Here is a 21769-nt window from a genome sequence, read left to right as displayed (position 1 = left end):
AGTCATCTAATTCCAGAAGGACAAAGACATGGCTGGGTTTATTGCTGAAAACAAGTGTCTAATCTTTTCTCTGGAGAGATTTATTTCTCATCAGACTCCAAAGAAACTTTCCCTGAAGGAAGGGGGAGTCAGGGGGAGGAAAAATAATCTCCCTGGCTTCTACAAGCAGAGAAAATACATTTTTCTTCACTCTTTGATTTTGCACGCACGCGACATTTGACCTAGCCTTCATTGTATAGCCTTAGTTGTAAGAATCAGGTATGGGAAACCACACAGTTGTTGTTTGCTTTTTAAGTAAATAACGATAATCTCTTCCTGATCTAGAACACTTTGTGTGTGCATTCAGGACAAAATTGATAACATGAGTATTTAAATTGCTTTGGTTACCTCAGAAAAGATGTGAAAGAGTGAGGTCTCTGTGCTGGAGAAATCCTGCCTTCGTGGGAGCTAGGACAGTGAGTAAGAGCAAATACTTTGAAATCAGACAGACTAATTAGCTTTATGCTCATCATATATTATTTATGTGATACTGAACATATTATTTAACTTTTTGATTAAGGTAAGATTCACATAACATAAAAATTCACCATCTTAACCATTTTATAGTGTTCAATTTAATGGCTTTTAGTACATTTACAATGCTGTGCCATCATCCCCAATATCTAATTCCAGAACATTTTCATTGCCCCACAAGGAAACCACATCCTCACCAAGCAATTACTCTTTATTTCCCCTTCCCCTAGCCACCTAGCCACTACTGATTGACTTTCTGTCTCTATGGATCTGACTATTCTGGACTTTTGACATAAATGGAATCATACAATACATCAGCCTTCTGTGTCTGGCTTCTGTCACTTGGCATAGTGTTTTTCAAGGCTCATCCGTGTGATATTATGTATGAGAACTTTATTCTTTCAAATGGCTGAAAAAGACTCCATTGTTTAGATTGAACATATTTGTTTTATCCATTCATCAGTTGATATGCATTTGATATGAGTTGTTTCTATTTGGGGGACTATTATAAATAATGCTACTATAACATTTATTTGTAAGTTTTGGTGTAAACATCTGTTTTCAATTCTTTTTGATATATACCTAGGAGGATGACTGGGTCACTTGATAATGCTATATTTAACCTTTTGAGGAAGTGCCAATCTGTATTTTACAGAGGCTGCACCATTTTACAGTCCTACTAGCAAAGCATCAAGGTTCAGTTTCTTCACATCCTCATCAACACTTATTATTTCCCATTTTTAAAAAAATTACAGTTATCTGGTGAGTGTGAACTAGAACAATAAAAGGGAATTGAAAAAATATTTCCTTTCACTCCCTTTCCTACCCAAGTGCAAGCTAAGCTTCAAATTCCAGAGGAAATAGCATGTGTGAAAGTTCAGAAGGAAAGGGAACATAGTTTGAAAAAGCATAAGACATACAGGGTGATCGTGGCATAAAGGGCATGTGAGCCAAAGTGAGAGCAAGGGGAAGAGATGGGTCAGTGGACATCAAGCAACAACTGGTTAGCACCAACCATGCTGTAAAAGGCTCTGAAGATATGTTAAGGCATTTGAGTTTTCTTCCAGGCAAAATGGGTAACTTGAATGATTTTTAAGTAGAGGATTGACATGATTAATTGGGGTTTAGTAAGACCCCTCTAGTTTCTGAGTAAAAAAAATGGATGCAAGAGAGAAAAATTTGGAGTGAGCAAATTCCAAATGAGGCTGCTGAACAGATCCAGGACAACACACAGACACACATGCACACGCACACACACACAGAGTGGTGATCATATTTTAATATGAAACATGTGAATGAATTTAAAGGATATTCAGAGGACATAATTGATAATAAATGAATTTTAGTTCATGTTGATTGTGGAGTTTCAGTGGGATAGCCAGGAGGTGTTACCAAATACAGAGTCGGCTATGTGGGACAGAGAAAGAATTGGGAGTAGGGCTTTTGATGTGGGAATTTTCAGCATGCAGATGGTTATTGAATTTATGAGCTTACTGGGTGCTAAACAAGCCTATGAATAAAGTGCTATTTTTTCTTTTCTTTCTTTTTTTTTTAAAGATTTATTTATTTATTTGAGAGAGCGAGAGAGTACATGAGAGGGGGGAGGGTCAGAGGGAGAAGCAGACTCCCTGCTGAGCAGGGAGCCCGATGCGGGACTCGATCCCGGCACTCCAGGATCATGACCTGAGCCAAAGAAGTCCCTTAACCAACTGAGCCACCCAGGCACCCTTTCTTTTTTAAATTTTATTTAAGAAGAACATTGAAACAAGATAAAAGGACCAAAGGAAGAGTAAACATTTTTTTGCATTTAAGTTTTTGATTGTAGAAAATTAGGATTCTTCTATCTGATGTCTGTCATTTTCTAGGGACTTGAAAAATCCTTACCTCTCTTCCTCTAATTCTACCAATGATTTTCTCCAACAAAATTAAGGTCTTGAGAGTCATAGGAATTGAGTCCATTATTGGAGGACTTCCTACTCCTGATTTACATAAGAAATTCTATTAAATCAATATGATTACTTGACTTCCCACAATTTTTTTCTCGATGTTCCCAGCCCTGGGACACTGAATCCATTTAGGAAAGAATAGGAGGATGACCTTGTCCCTGATCTGCTTGGTTTTTAGAGCATAAATGATGGGATTGAGTGCAGGAAGGATTGCCACATAGAGGCTGGCAAACACGATATGAAAGGTGAGAGAGATACTGTGGCTACAGTGATGAGAACATGGCTGGTGTGCAGAATATGAGAATGACACTGACATGGGAACCACAGGTGCTGAGGGCTTTCTGTCGGGCATCTCTGGATGGAAGGTGGAAAATAGCATGAAGGATGAGAGAGTAGGAAATACCAATGAGGATCAGGTCTGAGATAACAGTCATTACAGACACAGCAAAACCATACCAGATGTTGATGGAGATGTCAGCACAGGTGAGCCGGGCCACCCCTATATGTTCACAGTTATGTGTGAGGAATTATATGTGTCCTGTAGAAGGGCAAACGCTTCACCAGGAAAATAACAGGCAGAATGACACTAAAGCTCCGACCGACAATGCCCACCATGATCTTGACAACTGTCCTAGGTGTCAAAACGCTTGTGTATCTCAAAGGAGAACAAATGGCCATGTAACAATCAAATGCCATGCCCAACAAAATGGTTGAGTCCAGAAAAAAAGCTGAAGTGAAGAAAGAACAACTGGGTAAGGCAGCCAGGAAAAGTGATTTTCTGAGCTTTCAACCAGAATATGGCAAGTGTTTTGGACACATACATGGTACATAATATGAGGTCTGCAGAGGCCAATATAGAGAGAAAGAAGAACATGGGTTCATGGAGACTATGGTCCATAGTGATGAGGTAAAGAAGGATGCCGTTACCTGCAAGGGCCACCAGGTAGATAACGAAGGAAGGAATCCCAATCCAGATATGGAATTGTTCCAGCCCTGGGATCCCTACCAACATGAAGGAGCCTGGATTGAAACTTGTTAAATTCAATGTGGCCATCATGGTAATTGTAATTCCTTAAGGACAAAATATAGTATTTTATTCCTGGAACTGACTGGCCATGAATTCCCTTTAAGTCTTTCCGGGAACTAAGATCCCTTCGTTCCCATCGCATCACAAACACTACAGCAAACACTTACCAAAGGCTGCCAAGAGATATGAATTATTAAACCAATAATTCTCTATCTATAGACATTAACAATAACAACATTGTTACTACATCGGGACCACGTCCCACCAGATCCATGACCTGTGATCATTGCTGGGCCTGTGTTGTCAACTGAAGTTCCAAGATGATCTTGCCCTCACCAAGTAATTCAGTCTGAGATTTCTCAAAGATGTAAATATTGAATATCTTACCTGGCACGAATCTCAGTAAATCTTCACTGAGGTGCCCATTCAGAGAAATAACAGGGACCAGGTATGAGTTAACAAATCTGCATTCTTCATTGCCAATACATCATTAGGAATGTGGTGAGCCAATCTACTACTGCCTATTTGCTCCACTTCCTTAATATCTGGAAGAAAAATCTCCACCTAAATATTCTTCTGTCAACTCATCAACCATTCTCCAAAACTCGTTATTTCTTCCACCTGTTAACTTCCTGACCAGCTACCTCACTTTGTCATCACATCATTCTCCCACCACCGGAGCATGGTGATCTGAGGGTTGACTGAGGCTCTTCTTCCTCCTTCAGTCCCTGTATCTAATCTGCCAGCTCTTCTGATCCTCTTTAAAATCCTTGTCTGATCTGCCTACTCCAACTTTTCCACTTCCTCACCTACTCAAGTCATTAATCACCAGTTGGAGCCATACAATAAGAATCCCAGGTCTTCCAATATCTTGGGAATCTTTTTCTTTATCTCATGGTGCCAGACTGCTCTCTTAAAAATATGAAATTATTAAGACATTGGCAACCTTGTTTAAAAGCTTGTCATTGCCCCATTATACCTACAGAACGTATTTTATCTCCTGTTGGCAGTCAGTAGTTTCCTTATATATTTTAGTTCTACCTATGTGAATGTGTCTCACATTCTTCCCTACAAGGCATCCATTGATTTCTCCCTCATTCCTACATCTCATTGCTTCAATTGCTGCCTTTTCCATCAGTGTAATCTTGTCTTCCCTCAACATGTGTAAATTCTATTCATTGCTCTTGATCCTTACCAACACTGATGTCTCCGGGACACCTATTCCAGTACTCCTGAACCAAGCAGTCCCTTCTCCTGCCTGTAAAATCAACTCTTACTCATTTTACCAAACAATCAGATGACTGTACTGAATTTCACATTATTTTCTTGTTTATTTTCTTGGATTCTCTTTTCTAGATATGTGAGTATCCTCTGTTAATGATTGGGAGCTCTCCTCTTGAGGACAAATTTTCTGTCCTCATGTGTCTCTTCCAGAATAAAAGAAGGCAAGATTTCACATAGAATAACCATTCATACAGTCTCAGTGGTAAAATTAATATTTCAAGATTGTCATTCTTTACTAATTTTTTCATTGTGTCCTGTTTGGGCCAGAAAATATTGAATATATTTCTTGAATACACACACACACACACACACACACACACACACACACACACACACACACACACTTCCTTGGCTTACTGTCTTGTCCTCCATCTTTAAAGACAATAAAAGTGGATTGAGTCTTTCTCAAGTCTCCTTATTCTAACTTCTATAGTCACATATCTCTCTCTGACTCTGAACTTTTCTATCTCCCTCTTCTACTTTTTAAAGACCACTGCAATTACAACAGAATCACGCAGATACCCAATATAAAGTCAAATGATTAGCAGCCATAAATATTTTTGACATATAAATAACTTATGCACAGGTTCCAGGAATTAGGATATGTATATCCTTGAAGAGTCATTCTTTATTCTAGCTACCATAATCTTTCCCTGAATCTTTCCAGGATCTTCTCCAGTCTGCCTCCCGAAGACTCCTACCACCATTACCACACTCAGATTATACTCACAGGCACCTTATTCTGATGTTAGGAAACCAATAAAGGGCTTGAAGAGGATAGTTCAAAGATGAGAACAGAAAGATACAGGAAGTAACACAACACAGTTGGGGAGGACATAGAAAGAGAAGGGTACCCAGATGAGAGGTGAGACATGGGAACAAAGAAATTTAATTCCAGCCAGGAAAGGCAGACACACCTCGACAGCATAACCTTTTTATTTCTCTTTGTTTTTCTCAGGGGATGGAAAGACTGAAAAGTGAAGGCTCTAAATTCTAGGGGGACTCTAGGGACTCCAGTCACCAGTCAATACTATTAGTATATAAATGTTTGCATTAATGTTTTCCTGGTCTAGAAATGACATTGTACACAAACATGGTAGGATTCAGGGTTTTGGACAGACAGGAGGAACCAGGAAGTACTGGAATACTCCAGCCTTTGTAGACTAGTCATTTATAGAGAATTCAAAAAATAATTTTGGAAAGAAGAAACAAATTTAAGTTAGCTAGGCTCTAGGTTCTGACTTCAAAGAAAGGTGTGATAATAACCCTTTAAACTCTGGATCCCAGATATTTGTGTGTTTGGAGAAAGACTATCGATTGATTAGGGATGTGGGTGAGCTCCAGATGATATGGTTGTAGGACAGATAAGAGTATCACCTTCTATTTCACTGAATGGGGCTTTCTGGTCTCTACTTGTAACTGCATTGAGGTACTTTGAAGAAACTCTTGACTTCTGAGCAAGATGAGTTAATCTTTTACATAAACAACTCCCTTAGGTCATTGCATATTATCGAATGTTTACAGTATTTCTGGAGATTATCATTAACATCCAGATGCTTATGGCAGAAACCTTAGTTATTCTTGAAACCACTTTTTCTCTCACTTCCCTTATTTTCTTTTCATACTATTGATTCTGTTAATGTATTGCCAAAGCAAACAAACAAACAAACAGAAACCTACCACGGGTCCTGGTGTCTTACAGAGACCTTTCACATTTGAATTGTCTTGTAAAACAGTATAACAGAGACATAAACAAAGCAGCTTTGCTTACTACAGAAAGAGCTGAAGATACATTGCAATTTTGTGGTGCTAGCTAAGCTTTCCATTTTACTAAATCAGGTAAAAGTAACAAGTTCAGAATATCTCAAGGGAAAACAGTCCAGAGTATTAAAGGTTGTTGTATGCTGACTAGCTTGGTGTATCAATTGTGGCAAATAAAAATGGGCAAACTAACCTCCTCCTCCCCTAAAAATATATTCTTTTGACTCTGCTGTGTCCCTGAGTTCTTGCAGAGCTTTAAGCAACTTACATGAAATTGACTTTCTTTTGTCTCAACCAGTCAAAGTGGGAATTCCAGAACAAAAAGTTGACTTGAGCACAGGGTGACACCAACCCCAGCCATTCCAACAATATATAAAACTAAGTTTAACATTTTAAAATAAAAACACATACCATACACAAAAACTCCATTTTTAAAAATCAAAGTAAAATAGTAACACATGGAAACATTTTAAAACTAAACTGTTGCATTCAAGAAGAGCCTAAGGAGACCTGACAACTAAATATAATGAGGTTTCCAGGACAGGACTCTGGGACAGAAAAAGAACATCAGTTAAAACTAGAGAAATCTGCTGTGGCTGCATGTACTAAATTGTCCTTCGTCTCTGACCCAGGATTCCTGTGTCTTCTACCAGCCACCATGAAACTGTGGTAAAGTAACTTGTTAGCTTGCAAGTAGAAGAAAATTTCAGACTCTTCACAGTTCTTAACATAGACAATTTGGGAATATAGAATAAATATATCACACTCTGAGCGTAAAACGCGGTAAACAAAATATCCTTAAGAAACAATGACTCACAGAAATAGAAACTATCTTTACTATCAGCTGTTCTCTTTATTAAGCCATCAAGATTATGATTCGTTGGAACAAATAAATTTAATTGTAAAATGATTTGTTGAAAATGAAAAGATATATGCCATTCTAGAATGCTATATCACAATAAGTAGTGTTGAGTTATAGCTCTTTCTAACAAACATGAGTTATTTCCTGAACCTACAAAACATATAGTAAATGCTCAAAAGATGTTTAACTATTATTATTAGCTCTTGTATATAATAAAGAGTATATATGTATGTATATATCGCCTATTATTATATCATCATCTTTTTTTCTGTACAAATAATCTTAGTTATATACTGGCATACTGCAAATATACTGTAAACAGAAGTAAATCTTTCTGATATAAATTATATCTGAAATGAAATTCTGTTATCGCTTTACCTTCATTAATAATATGTCAATATTGGTATATTGATTATAACAAATGTGCCATACTAGTGTAAGATATTAGTGACATCGTATTATTAATTATAGGAAATCTCTGTACAGTCTTTGTAAGTTTTCTGTACCAGACACTACTAAGATAAGAGTTTATTATAGAAATGGGATACAAGATAATGTTTTTAAAAATCACTGGCATTTCTTTTCTCTTACAACAATTCCTAAGAATATGAGAAAAAATACTCTCCTATAGAAAAAATTATAGTTTCCACTTCTCTCCTCCCATTCTCTCATAAACACTCTCCAGTCTCTACCACCCCCTGAAATTGCCCTCTTTCTGGTACCCAGTGACCTCCATAATGCCCAGTCTCATGGGCAATTTTCAGTCTTCAATCTACTCAACACTCACCAGCATTTGAAAACTATGAACGCTTCCACCTAATTTAATTTTTTTTCCTTTTCATATCTTGATTTATATATTTTTTCCTGTCTCTTCTTCTACTTCATTGGCTGATCCTTATTTTCTCCCTTTCTAGGTCCTCTGTCTTTCCTTTTTCTGAATCTTTTATTACTCCGGTACTCTGTCTTCAGTTTTTCTCTCTCTACTTTTACTCCACAAAGTGTGTGTGTGTGTGTGTGTGTGTGTGTGTGTGTGTGTGTTTTAAGCACATTTATTCATTCATGACTTCCAAATTTATGTTTCAGATTCCTAGATTCAACTGCTTTCTCAGCACTTCTACCTAATGCTGGATAACCATTTCAAGCTAAGCATGTCCAAAATCAGACTCTTCCTTCTCCTTAAACCACCTTTATCACTAAATGGCAACTCTTTTATTCCAGTTGCTGAGACCAGTAACCTTGGAATCATTCTTGATTCTTTCTCTTATATCACTTGTGTGATCATCATTAAATCCTTTTAGCTCTGCTATCAAAGTGCATTCAAAATTTATTTTTAAAACCTCTAATTCTCTGTCTCTGGTCCATATGGCCATAATCTCTCATCTGGAAAATTGTAATAGCTTCTTATATGGTCTCTCTTCAGTTTACTTACCATAGAAAAGCTAGTAATATTTTTAAACACGTAAGCCATAACGTATAATTTCTCACTTCAAAATCTTTCTGACAACACTATAGAAAATAGTTTGGGGGCGCCTGGGTGGCTCAGTTGGTTAAGCGACTGCCTTCGGTTCAGGTCATGATCCTGGAGTCCCAGGATCGAGCCCCACATCGGGCTCCCTGCTCAGCAGGGAGTCTGCTTCTCCCTCTGACCCTCCCCCCCTCTCGTGTTCTCTCTCTCATTCTCTCTCTCTCTCTCTCAAATAAATAAATAAAATCTTTAAAAAAAATTAAAAAAAAGAAAATAGTTTGGCAGTTCTTTTCAAAACTAAAAATAGACTTACCATATGACCCCGGAATTTCACTATTGGGCATTTATCCCAGAGAAGTAGAGATATTTTCATGCATGAACTTACAGTTGGATGTTTATAAAGCTTTATTCACAATAGCCCCAAACTGAAAACTGCACAAATATCCTTCAAAAAGTGAATTGTCAAACAAACTGTAGTGTGTCTCTATCATGGAATACTACGTAGCAACAAACAGAAACTAACTGTTGGCACAGTCAACAACTTGGATGAACCACAAAGAAATTATGCAGAGTGAAAAGCCATTGTCAAAAGAATACATACTGTATAATTCCATTTATGAAACTTTGGTAAAATAATATAATTACAGAGGTGGAGACGAGAGTAGTGGTTGTCAAGGGTCAGGAAGAGGGAAAGTATAGTCATGGCTATAAAAGAATAAAATGAGGGAATCTTGTGGTGATGTTACATTTGAATATCATGATTTTGCTGGTAATTTGGCAAGGCAACACATGCAGTAAAGTTGCCTAGAGTTATACATACAGACACAGATGAGTGCATGTACAAATGGTGGAATTGGAATGAGCTCTATGGATTGTACCAACGTCAACCTCTTGGTTTTGATACTGTATGATAGATATTTAAGACGTCAACATTGGGAGAGGCTGGAATAAAGGTGCATGAGATTTCCCAGTACATTTCTGTGTGAACTTCTATGAATTTATAATTATTTCAAAATTTAAAAAGTTTTTAAAGACCTCTTACTATGCTTTTCTAGCTCACTAAGAATAAAATGTAAAATTTGTACTGCATGACTTACTGAAGCCCCTGAATGATGTGGCCTCTTCCCCACCCAATCACTTACCCCCACCAATTTTCCAGTCATGATATATCACTTCCTATTCTTCAGATACACCAATCAACTTCATGTCTCTAGGCTCTTACTATTAATTGTACCTCTGCTACGGATAATCTTCAACCAGAACTCTGAATGTTTGCTTCCTTCCTCTTAGTCAAGTATCTGACATGACCTCACTCCTGATTGACCTTATGTAAAATAAAACCTATCTGTACCCCCATCGTTCTCAATCCCATTACCTTACTTTATTTTTCTTCATTTCACTTATCACAACCTGTCATATTATGGATTCACTTATTTATTTACTTATTATTATCTATCTATCTCCACTGGAATATAATTTCCATGAGAACAATGACTAAATCCGTTCAGTTATTACCAGTAAGTACTCAATAACAAATATTATTGAATATAATAATTAGTGTTTGGATATAGGGGAAAGAGTGTTCTCACACAATGTAGATATAAAATCATATGACTGTTATTAGGCACAGAAACTATGGAGAATGATACTAATTTTATGTATACAAAAGAGTATTTGACAGAATTGAAGGAACGGTTTCCAAGAACACAGCAATGACTGTCAGATCAATATTTTACTAGGGCAGCTACTATATCTGGGGTCACAACTTTAAAAACACCAGAATCAAGAAGCTAACACTTCTGCCGCTAACATTACCACAGGTGATTCTCCAGAAAGCTGCAGAAAAACCTCTATAACCTACAACCTAGGTTAGAATCAAGTTAGAATCAAGGAGTCACCAATCACCACCACCGATGGCTATCACATCCACATTCTAGTCATACTAGAAGAGTGCGGCAGATAAATAAACAAACAGATAAACAAAAAACTTTCTCTTTGAACTTCTTGAAAAAAAAGGAAGAAGGAAATCATGATTTCTGACTTACTTTTCTCTGTTAAATCTTTAAGAGTCTAACCAACTGAAGAAAGTTAAATTTCATTCAGATGTGTAGATGCAAGCGATGCAGAGAAAAATATATTCTTTAGATTTAAAAAGCCAAACCGCGGGCACCTGGGTGGCTCAGTTGGTTAGGTGACCGCCTTCGGCTCAGGTCATGATCCTGGAGTCTCGGAATCAAGTCCCACATCGGGCTCCCTGCTCGGCGGGGAGTCTGCTTCTCCCTCTGACCCTCTTCCCTCTCTTGCTCCCTATCTCTCATTCTCTCTCTCTCAAATAAATAAATAAAATCTTTAAAAAAATAGAAATAAAAAGCCAAATCACAGAATTCACTACAAATATATTCTCAAATATATATTATACATACAGGTGTCCTTGTCTTTACTTTGCCTACCTATTTTATTTGACCAATTTTCTATTGCAATTTTTGTCTTTTTTTGTTATTTATTTATTTATTTATAGGACTGCCTCATAGTTATTTTCCTATTATTCAAAAACTGCTTTCAGCCTGATGTTTATCATTTCACTTATTTTATATTTGTGTATACAGACATTTTTGATGTAGATATAATCACAATGGTCAAGCGTTAGCTTTATGATTTGTACTTTTTGAGTTCTAATAAGAAATAAGTTCTTATCCAGTTGTCATAAATTTATTTTCCTAGATTTTCTTTTATATATTTTACATATTTTCTTAAAATATGAAACACCCCCCTTTTTAAATGATAAAATATAAAAACAAGGAAAGAGACAATTGGTTTTTGAAACTGCTTTAAGCCAGCTCAAAAACATTTCTGCACATATGTTTAAGAATGCTTTTAAAATTTTTTTTGCTTGGATGTTGTTTTATTTTCTATATCTCTGTTATAAAATGGGGGGGAAATTCTCCCCCACAGTGTTCCAAATGAGGTAAAAGTTATGATGAAAGTTTACTATAGGTTCACAGTTTCTCCCTAAGGGATGCAATCATGTACATAAAGGGGTCAGAACAGCTCCCTTGTGTGAAATGGCACAAGGCTAGTCCTTTTAGAGTTTCGCTAGTGAGACTACATCTGTATATTAGTTTGTTTGTTTGCTTCTATTTGTTTTTATTTTGTCTATTCTTCATCACTGGAAGAACAGCACCTGCTTGGGGCCTAGATGCTACTGGAGAATTGAAGAATCCCACCTTAGGACAGAGGGCCAAATGGTTAGTGCTATTTGAACATCATTTATCATTATTTTAATAATGAAAAGAAAGTCTGTGAAGACTTACGACAAGGACTGTATCAACATGTCCTGAAATTTTTATCTCATTTTAATATTAAGACAACCATATTAAGGAGATGACATCAGTAAAAATGGATGAGTAAAGACCTTCAACAGTTTGCCTTCCAAAAAAGCTATGACAAAAACTAGAAAAATTGTTAAAGTCAACTTGTGTATAATTCTGGAAGTTAACCATAGGCTTGCAGCCACCTGCAGAGCATTTATTCAAGAAAAATGGTTCAGTCGAGGTAAGAACAAAGATTTTTGTTTAGTTTTAAGTTGTCTGAAAACTATTCTCCTCTCTCCAGCTATGTAGAGCCTTAAAAATAACAGCTTACATTCCCAGGGAAGTTTGACAGCCACTGGGGAAGAAAAATGGAAATGGAGCTCGTTCAAATCCTCATTCCCAAAGAACTGTCATTATCTGATCTGTCTGGTAGTTCCCTGGAAGACCTGACTTACACAACTGATCAGAGCTTGTACAGTATTAAAAGCTTTCTGGGGAAAGGAGACATTTATTGAAAACAAAGCAGGCAAGTGTTTTAATTTTGTGCCTGTCTGAGACAATGGAGACCATTGTGGTAAACAATAAACTAACCAAAAAAAACTGAAAAGTTAAAGCTTTAGAATGAGATATCTGTAGAAGCTCTGAAAAAGACTGGCATATCTCTGTGAATATAGAAGCTCAGAGACATGTGAGGGCTGTGAGCATGCTTGGGAAAGGCCCGAGGATGCCCTAAGTTCTCACCTCTTGCTGACCTTCAGGCTCTTTAAAAGCAGGAAATGAAAGCTAAAGCAGGGTTGTGAACTACATGGCTGAGTAGTGACTATGTGCTCTAAAATGCACACAGAGTCCCTCAGTAAAGACTGGGTGATTTATTGTTCTTGGTATTTATGAAAATCTCTGTCCAATCATTAGCTGACCTCTAAGATAACTGAGTAGAGACTTCAGTGACCACATGAGACAAAGCATATAAACTTTACAGAATTAGTTCAAGAAAGTGATTAAACAAACAGCAACGACAACAATTAGCAACAAGAGCATACCCTAGGAATAAGGGAAAATTCAATTCCCAGAGTTACCACAGTTTAAACCACAGCCCAGTTTAAATAAAAAATTATGAGGCATGCAAAGACATGAAATATATAGCTCATAGACCAGAAAAAGAACAATCAACAGAAACTATTCTTGAAAAGCCCAGGTGTTTGAATTACTATAAAAGACTAAATCAGCTATTTTAAATATGTTTAAAGAGCTAAAACAAACCATGTCTATAGAATTAGAATTATAAAAAAGAAAAGAAAAAGAAAACAAATATAAATACAGAGTTGAAAAGTATAATAACCAGACTGAAAAGGGCTCAAAGGCAGACTTGAACTAGCAGAAGAAAGAATCAGCAAATGAAAAGATAGATCAATTGAGGTCATCCAGTCTGAGGAACTAAAACTTGAAAAAGTAACAAAAAATGAACAGAGCCTCAGAGACATGTGAAACACCATCAAATCTACCAACATATGATACGTAATGGGAATCCTAGAAAGAAAGGAAAGAGGGAACAATGCAGAAAGAATATTTAAATAAATAACGGGAGTACCTGGGTGGCTCAGTCAGTTAAGCATCTGCTTTTGGCTCAGGTCATGATCTCAGGGTCCTGGGATTGAGCTCAGCATCGGGCTCCCTGCTCAGTGGGGAGTCTGCTTCTCCCTCTCCCTCTGTTCCTCTCTCTGCTCCTCCCTCCCACTTGTGCTCTCTCTCTGTGTGTCTCAAAAAAAAAAAAAAAATTAAAAGAAATAATGGCAAAAAACTTCCTAAATGTAATTTTTAAATGAATCTACCACATCCAAGAAGCTCAATTATTTTCAGGTAGGACAAATACAAAGATATCCACAACTAGACACATCATAATGAAATTGCTGAAAGCCAAAGACAGAGTATTGAAAACATTGAGAGAAGTGACTCTTGTACAAGGAATTGTTAATAGGATTGATAGATGATAACTCATCAGAAACCATGGAGGTGAGAAGGCAGTGGAATAACATATGACGTGCTGAAAGAAAAAAAAAATCTCAACAAAGAATTGTATATCTGACAAAACTCTTCTTCAGAAATGAAGACAACAGGGGCGCCTGGGTACCTCAGTTGGTTAAGCGACGACTGCCTTCGGCTCAGGTCATGATCCTGGAGTCCCAGGATCGAGTCCCACATCAGGCTCCCTGCTCAGCGGGGGGTCTGCTTCTCCCTCTAACCCTCTTCCCTCTCATGCTCTCTGTCTCTCATTCTCCCTCTCTCAAATAAATAAATAAAATCTTAAAAAAAAAGAAATGAAGATGACACTCAACAAACTAGGATAGAAGGGAACTCCCTCAACTCAATAAAGGGTATCGATGTAAAGCTCCCAGCTAACATCATACTTGATGGTGAAAGATTGGATGATCTCCCCCTAAGATCAAGAACAAGACAGGATGTCTGCTCTCGCCACTTTTACTCAACAGTGTACTGGAGGTTCTAGCCAAGGAAATTAGGCAAGAATAAAAAATAAAAGGCATCTAGATTGGAAGAGAATAAGTTAAACTATCTCAATTTATAGATGACATGATCTTGATATAGAAAATCCTAAGGAATCCATTAAAAATAAAAACAAGAAACTATTAGAACTATAAATGAGTTCAGCAAGGTTGCAGATCAATACACAATATTTAAGGTCATTATAAAAAATTGCTTATATTTCTATTCATTTGTAATGAACAATCTGGTAACAAATTAGCAAAATGTTTCAATTCATAAGAACATCACAAAGAATAAAATACTTAGGAATAAATTTAAGAAGTATAAATTTTATACTCTGAAAAATAGAAAATATCATTGAAAAAAATTAAAGGAGATGTGCTGTGCATAATAAATGGGAAAATATCCCATGTTCATGGATTGGAAAACTCAACATTGTGAAGATGACAATACTTCTTAAACTGATCTACACATTCAACACAATCCCTATCAGAATCACAGCCAACTTCTACGTAGAAATTAACAAACTGATTCTAAAATCCATATGGAGTCACAAGGATACAGAATAGTCAAATCAATTCTAAAAAAGAAGAGTAAAATAGGAGGACTCATAATTCCTGATTTTTTTCTTCTTTTTTTTCTTCTTTTATTTTTTATGTTATGTTAATCACCATACATTACATCATTAGTTTTTGGTGTAGTGTTCCATGATTCATTGTTTGTGTATAACACCCAGTGCTCCATTCAGTACGTACTTTCTTTAATGCCCATCACCAGGGTAACCCATCCCCCCACCCCCTTCCCCTCTAGAACCCTCAGTTTGTTTCTCAGAGTCCATCGTCTCTCATGGTTCGGGTTCCCCTCAGATTTCTCCCCCTTCATTTCTCCCTTCCTACTACCTTCTTTTTTTTAACATATAATGTATTATTTGTTTCAGAGGTACAGGTCTGTGATTCAACAGTCTTACCCAATTCACAGTGCTCACCATAGCACATACCCTCCCCAATGTCTGTCACCCAGCCACCCCATCCCTCCCACCCTCCACCACTCCAGCAACCCTCAGTTTGTTTCCTGAGATTAAGAATTCCTCATATCAGTGAGACCATATGATACTTGTCTTTCTCTGATTGACTTATTTCACTCGGCATAGTACCCTCCAGTTCCATCCACGTCATTGCAAATGGCAAGCTTTCATTCCTTTTGATGGCTGCATAATATTCCATTGTATACATATACCATCTTCTTTATTCATTCATCTGTCAATGGACATCTTAGCTCTTTCCATAGTTTGCCTATTGTGCATATTGCTGCTATAAACATCGGGGTGTAAGTACCCCTTCGGATCACTACATTTGTATCTTTGGGGTAAATACCCCGTAGTGCAATTGCTGGATCGTATGGTAGCTCTATTTTCAACTTTTTGAGGAACCTCCATACTGTTTTCCAGAGTGGCTGCACCAGCTTGCATTCCCACCAACAGTGTAGGAGGGTTCCCCTTTCTCCGCATACCCACCAACATCTGTCGTTTCCTGACTTGTTAATTTTAGCCATTCTGACTGGTGTGAGGTGATATCTCATTGAGGTTTTGATTTGGATTTCCCTGATGCTGAATGATGTTGAGCACTTTTTCATGTGTCTGTTGGCCATTTGGATGTCTTCTTTGGAAAAATGTCTGTTCATGTCTTCTGCCCATTTCTTGATTGGATCATTTGTTCTTTGGGTGTTGAGTTTAATAAGTTCTTTATAGATTTTGGATACTAGCCCTTTATCTGGTATGTAATTTGCAAACATCTTCTCCCATTCTGTCGGTTGTCTTTTGGTTTTGTGGACTGTTTCTTTTGCTGTGCAAAAGCTTTTCATCTTGATGAAGTCCCAAGAGTTCATTTTTGCCCTTGCTTCCCTTGCCTTTGGCGATGTTTCTAGGAAGAAGTTGCAGTGATAATTCCTGATTTTAAAACTTATTATAAAGCAACAGTAATCAAGAAAGTGTGGTGCTGGTGCAAGAATAGGTACTTAAATAAATGGAAACCTGTAAGTTCTTTCACATTCATTGATTGTCTCATTTGGCATTCACAGTAAAATCATAAACACACATGTACACTCAGTCCAAAGTGCAATTGGACACTCTCTGGAACCACCCCTAACTTTATCAGGCAGAATTATTTTTCTAGCCTCTGGATTCCCATAGCACTTTACACCCACTGTTTTATTTAATTGCTGGTAGCTACTCATGGTGAGAGGACATGATCCCCTTACCTGTAGACCTGAACTGCTTACCAAAGAAGGGCCAATTTTGACTTGAATTTTTAAATGAGCAAGACAGGGACAATAGTCTTTATATATCCTTTCCTTCAGGATGACATATGAATGCAATTGATTTTTAAGGGCAATGAAGTGGTGAAGAGAGAGCATTAAGGTAAAAAAGGAGCAGAGGTTTGAAGACGGACAATAGGCAGATGATGAATGAAAGAAGCCCAAGAGGAAAATGCTTTAGGGAGGACAAAAGGATGAGAGGAAGGGAAGAGAGAGAGTGGGATTGAAGGCATGGAAGGGAACTAGAGAACGAGTATTGAGACGGGAGATGCAAAAACAAGTTCAGTGGAAACTCTCAGGCTAAGTAAGAGCATCTGATTGGTGCTGACCACCACTGCCCCACACCTCTTGGGTTCTCAGAGTGTCTATCAATAGATTTCTTTTCTCTGGCTCTATGCCAGAGCATCTCCTGTGTGCCTTAGATCCTGTGTTGAACAGAAATATATTGGCCCAAATGGCAGGGGAGGGATTTGAAACTAAGGGAAGAAAGGACCCACAAAGGGAGGAGAATCCCTATCCCCGAAGGAGAAGAGGAACAAAGACCATATGAAGCAAGGCCCTAGATCCAAGTCTATATATTGAGGAAGGCTGAGCTGTGCGAGAAACGTTGAATCGAAAACCTGTGAATCTGAGAAGGTGGCTTCAGGGAGGTAAGTCTGGGTCTTATATTTTCAGGATGGAGAGGAGGGTATTAATATGGGGGAATGGATGGGAAATGGGTAAAAAATAAGCAGACAGCTCTTAGCAACATTCAAAGAGGGTGAAGGGTGAAGGGGAAGAGTGGACTAAGTCACCAGAGGGAATCGTGTTCTCCTGCAGAGTGCGATGGGGGAAGAGCAGTTGGAAGGGTCACTTTTTATAAAGGGTCTTTTTTATACAGATGAGGATGGGAGATCGATGAGCGATGATCCTTGGCTTGTCAGGAGGATGCTAGAATCATAAATGGCACTCAGACATCGAGAAACAACGGGGAAAATGTTATTCTACTGCAGTTGGGGGCCACTTATAAAGGATAAAGTTTCTGGATGGAACAGTCAAGTAAAGGACTAAAAACAGGTGGAAATAGGAAATAGAAGGAATATTTTTTTGATAATTTTCCCAAAGCTGAGAAAAGCAAGAACTAGAGCGCAAGAGAATGAGGCATAAAAGGAGTGGGAGTTCTGAAAACAGGGGCTGCCAGAGAGAAAACTGTAAGTGGAGCTCTTAGGGATAATTCCTTAGTCTGGGGGTGCAGCAACATCAATGGTGCCTCAACTGGAGTGAAAACACAAGTCCCATGGATTAGCAATAGGGAGCTACTGTGAACAAAGGCTGCCTTGGAGGTGGATTATGTAGAAGGAGAACTGAACCCAGAGAAGAAAAGTTGATTCAGGGGCTGAAGGGACCCAGGAAGGTGGGAGCGCATAGTGGAGGATGAGCATGATGAGTGATGCTGGGGGGGAAGAATGGGTGCAGCAAGGGCATGGGCTAAGACTAGAAGAAGATGTGAGAACAAAGGGTCTGTGATTACAAACCCATGGTTTTCATGGTATGAGTGGGTGCCCCGGACAGTGTGAACTTATGTGGCTGTGTGAGTGGAGACTTACCTATTATTTCATCTTTCTTAACGTTCAACACATGTCAACTCTATCCCAGACACTAGTGAATAAGACACAGCCCTGACCCTTAAGGAGCTCACGATACATTGGGGCTGAAAAGATTTCAGTGTGGTAAGTGTTAGAGAGAGATGTGTACTTGCAGGGGAAGGTAGGTGCCTAGAGGGAGCACACAGCCCCACCTCAGGGGATGAGGAAAGTCTTCCTGAATGAGAAACATAAACCAGGTAGATGAAAGTGAGGATGAAGGTAGAAGAAGCAGAATGTATAAAAGACCACAGAAAAAGAAGAACAGGTTCAGAGACAAGCATTTGATCCAGTTTTAGTAGAGGAAGTGGGAAACATATTTGCGTGAATCTTTCAGGCAGAGGGAAATTATTATCTGTAATCAAGTAAGTACTGTGCTCAAAATTATCTTTAATTATTAATTAAATTAATTAATTATTTAGTAATTTAGTAATTAATAATAAACATAATTTATTTATATATGGAGGCTGGTTTAGAGACTGGAAGGACTGCAGACTAGGTGGGGGGCGGGTGGTGTTCAGATAAGTGGATCTGAAGCCTGGAAAACCATGTAGATGACAAATACAGATCTGGGAGGCACAAAATGAAGCCCAGGCGGTGGACCAGATTAGTCAGGGTGAGTGGGCAGTGAGGAGAAGTTGCAGACAGCCGAGAGGAAATACCAACAGTAAATCATCCTGCTGGGACAGAATAAGCCTTGATGAGGACAGGGAAGCAAGGTCAGGAGACAGGAGAAGAACCAGTGGAGGATAAAGAAATCAAAACCTAAAGAGGTGTTTATGGAAGGACTGACTTTGAAGGAAACAAGAAAGAACAGTAAGTAGTGGAACAGGTTAGTAGAATAAGGTATTTTTGTGAGAGCTGTTGTTATTTTTTGTTTTCAAGGTTCTGAAGCCTTGAATGTTTATAAATACAAAAGATCCAAGAAAGAAGATCCAAGAAATTAGAAGAGACTGAAGATACAGAAGAGAGGATTAACTGACAGAACAAAGTCCCTGGGTAGGTAGGAAAAAAAGAGGATTCAGAGAATAGATGGGGAAGTTATTCTTTTAGACACACTTACACACATATGCATATATATATGCACACATGCAGGGATATGTGTACGTGTGTGTTTATCCAGGTGGTTTTAAAAACAGTTTAAGACCACATACACACAAAAGTAACTATGTGAGGAGGTGATGGATGTTAAGTTATTTAACTTGATTGTGGCAATAATTTCACAAATGCATGCGTATTCTAAATCACCACATTGTTTACCTTAAATATATGCAATTTTTTATTTGCCAGTTGTTCAAAAAATTAAATTTAAAAAACAAATTACAGATTTATTTGGAGAAAACTGATATCTTAACAATCATTTGGATCCTCTGACTTGTGTACATGGTGTATATCTCCATCTATTTATGTTCTAAAAAATCTCAGCCATATTTTATAGTCCTTAGTGTAGAGGCTTTGCAAATTTCAGGTACATTTATTTTTAAATATGTGATTTTGTTAACGTATATTTTGTACGTTTTTATGTTTATATTATAAGGGAAGCTTTAAAATTTAATTTTTCGGTTGTTTGTTGTTAGTATAGAAAATAACAATTGATTTATGTTGTCTCTAAGTAAACAAATAAAATAACTTGAAGGAGCTTTTTTAGGCCTAGGTTAAGTGAAATATATTCCAGCTCTGATAAAGGAGTCCTTGAAACACGGGAGAAACATTCACACGACTTTCTCTAAGACTGGAGGAAAGGAGAGCAGAATGGGAGCAGAGATAAGATAAATTGACGAGAGAGTGGAATAATAATATGAGTTGGCTCCTGACAAAGCTGAAATCTGGGTCCTACAGGAGGAAAGTTCTGTTGATAGAGGAACAGGAATTTGGACAGTGGTAAGAGTTATAAGTTCATTGTGAGGATAATTGGGTAGGATTGAGGGGTCTACAGGTAGTAAAGACTATTTGCAGGGTCGTCATTTTCTCCACATCCTGACCATGTGAGCTGAGGATAACACTGGTTAGATTTAATGGAAGTCTGAGCATTTCCAGGGAGAATGCTGCAGAAACCAATCGGAACTTAGAAGCTATTGATCCTGGAAGAAGGGATGGACACCTAGACCAGATAGAAAGAACGGTAAAAAGCTCCGGTCTCAGCGGCTCACAAACTTTAGCATGCATCAAAGTCAGCTGGTGGCCTCGCTAAAAAGTAGGTTGCTGCCTCCAAGCCCCGCTTCTGATTCATTAGATCTGTGGTAGGGTTGAGGAATCTGCAGGTTCCCTGACAATGCTGACGATGCTGATGATGCTGGTCTGAGGACCTCACCTTCTGATGCATTGTTCCATGCCTTCCTTCTTGTTCCTGGTGACAGCACCACACTTCAGAGACAGATGGGTGACTCAGGAGGCACCACACCATTTAATAAGGTTTCCAAAGACAAAACTTAATATAATATACCAACAGGATAACAATTAGGCTCATTTTAAAGATCAGGAAAATGTTACTTAGAAAAGACAGTGAGTTGTCCGAAATCACAAGTCTAGTTGACAGAGCAGACCCAGGTTGTTGTTGTTGTTATTGTTGTTGTCATTGTTGTTTTCCCACATAATGTCCAGTGCTCTTTCTAAATGCCACAGCTGCCTTCACTGCCTCCATACTTCTCAGAGCATCTGTGATGCGGGGGCGGGAGGGATGTAGTGTCTGCAGTGCGCACTGCCCCCAACCCTACTCTTCCACATGGTCTGCCAAGCAGAGGCAATTGCTCCATGGTATGGGACTGTAGCCCTTCTGTGCAGAGCCTGGGGCTTTTGCAGGGCTCATTACAGTTCACATACCTGTAGAGATTATAGAGATTGTTTTTGTTGTTCTCTCTAGTCCTGTTCTTTTCATAACCTGTGGCACTGTACTTACTGGGTCTGGCAATGTTTTTGAGCCCTATGAAAGTCCTAGAACTATATCAAAAGCCTCTGAATAGGAACACAGACCCTTTCTGTGGGCAGGGTCTACAACCGTGCACTTTGTGCAGAGCCTGTGTGTAATTGTTTAAAGAGAATACGGCTGTTCAGGGCCCATAGTGGTTGTGGGACCTGTAAGTGTGTGCAGACCTTGTGGTTGTTTGCAAACATTTCTGTGCACTCTGCTGGTGTATACAAAGTCTGAAGCTATGGCTTCCCTTTGGCA

At 38.3% G+C, this 21769-nt stretch overlaps 1 pseudogene; it reads right to left on the bottom strand.

Moving 5' to 3' along the window:
• Positions 1-2514: 2514 nt before the first annotated feature.
• Positions 2515-3513, bottom strand: LOC114218637 (olfactory receptor 52H1-like; annotated as a pseudogene).
• Positions 3514-21769: the final 18256 nt, after the last annotated feature.

This window comes from Eumetopias jubatus, unplaced genomic scaffold (genome assembly GCF_037043125.1).
Source record: "Eumetopias jubatus isolate StellerSeaLion01/CBP00866 unplaced genomic scaffold, mEumJub1_p1.0 scaffold_13, whole genome shotgun sequence".
Taxonomy (NCBI): domain Eukaryota; kingdom Metazoa; phylum Chordata; class Mammalia; order Carnivora; family Otariidae; genus Eumetopias; species Eumetopias jubatus.
Note: the sequence above shows the minus strand (reverse complement) of the source record. Positions and strands in the feature narration are given on the sequence as shown.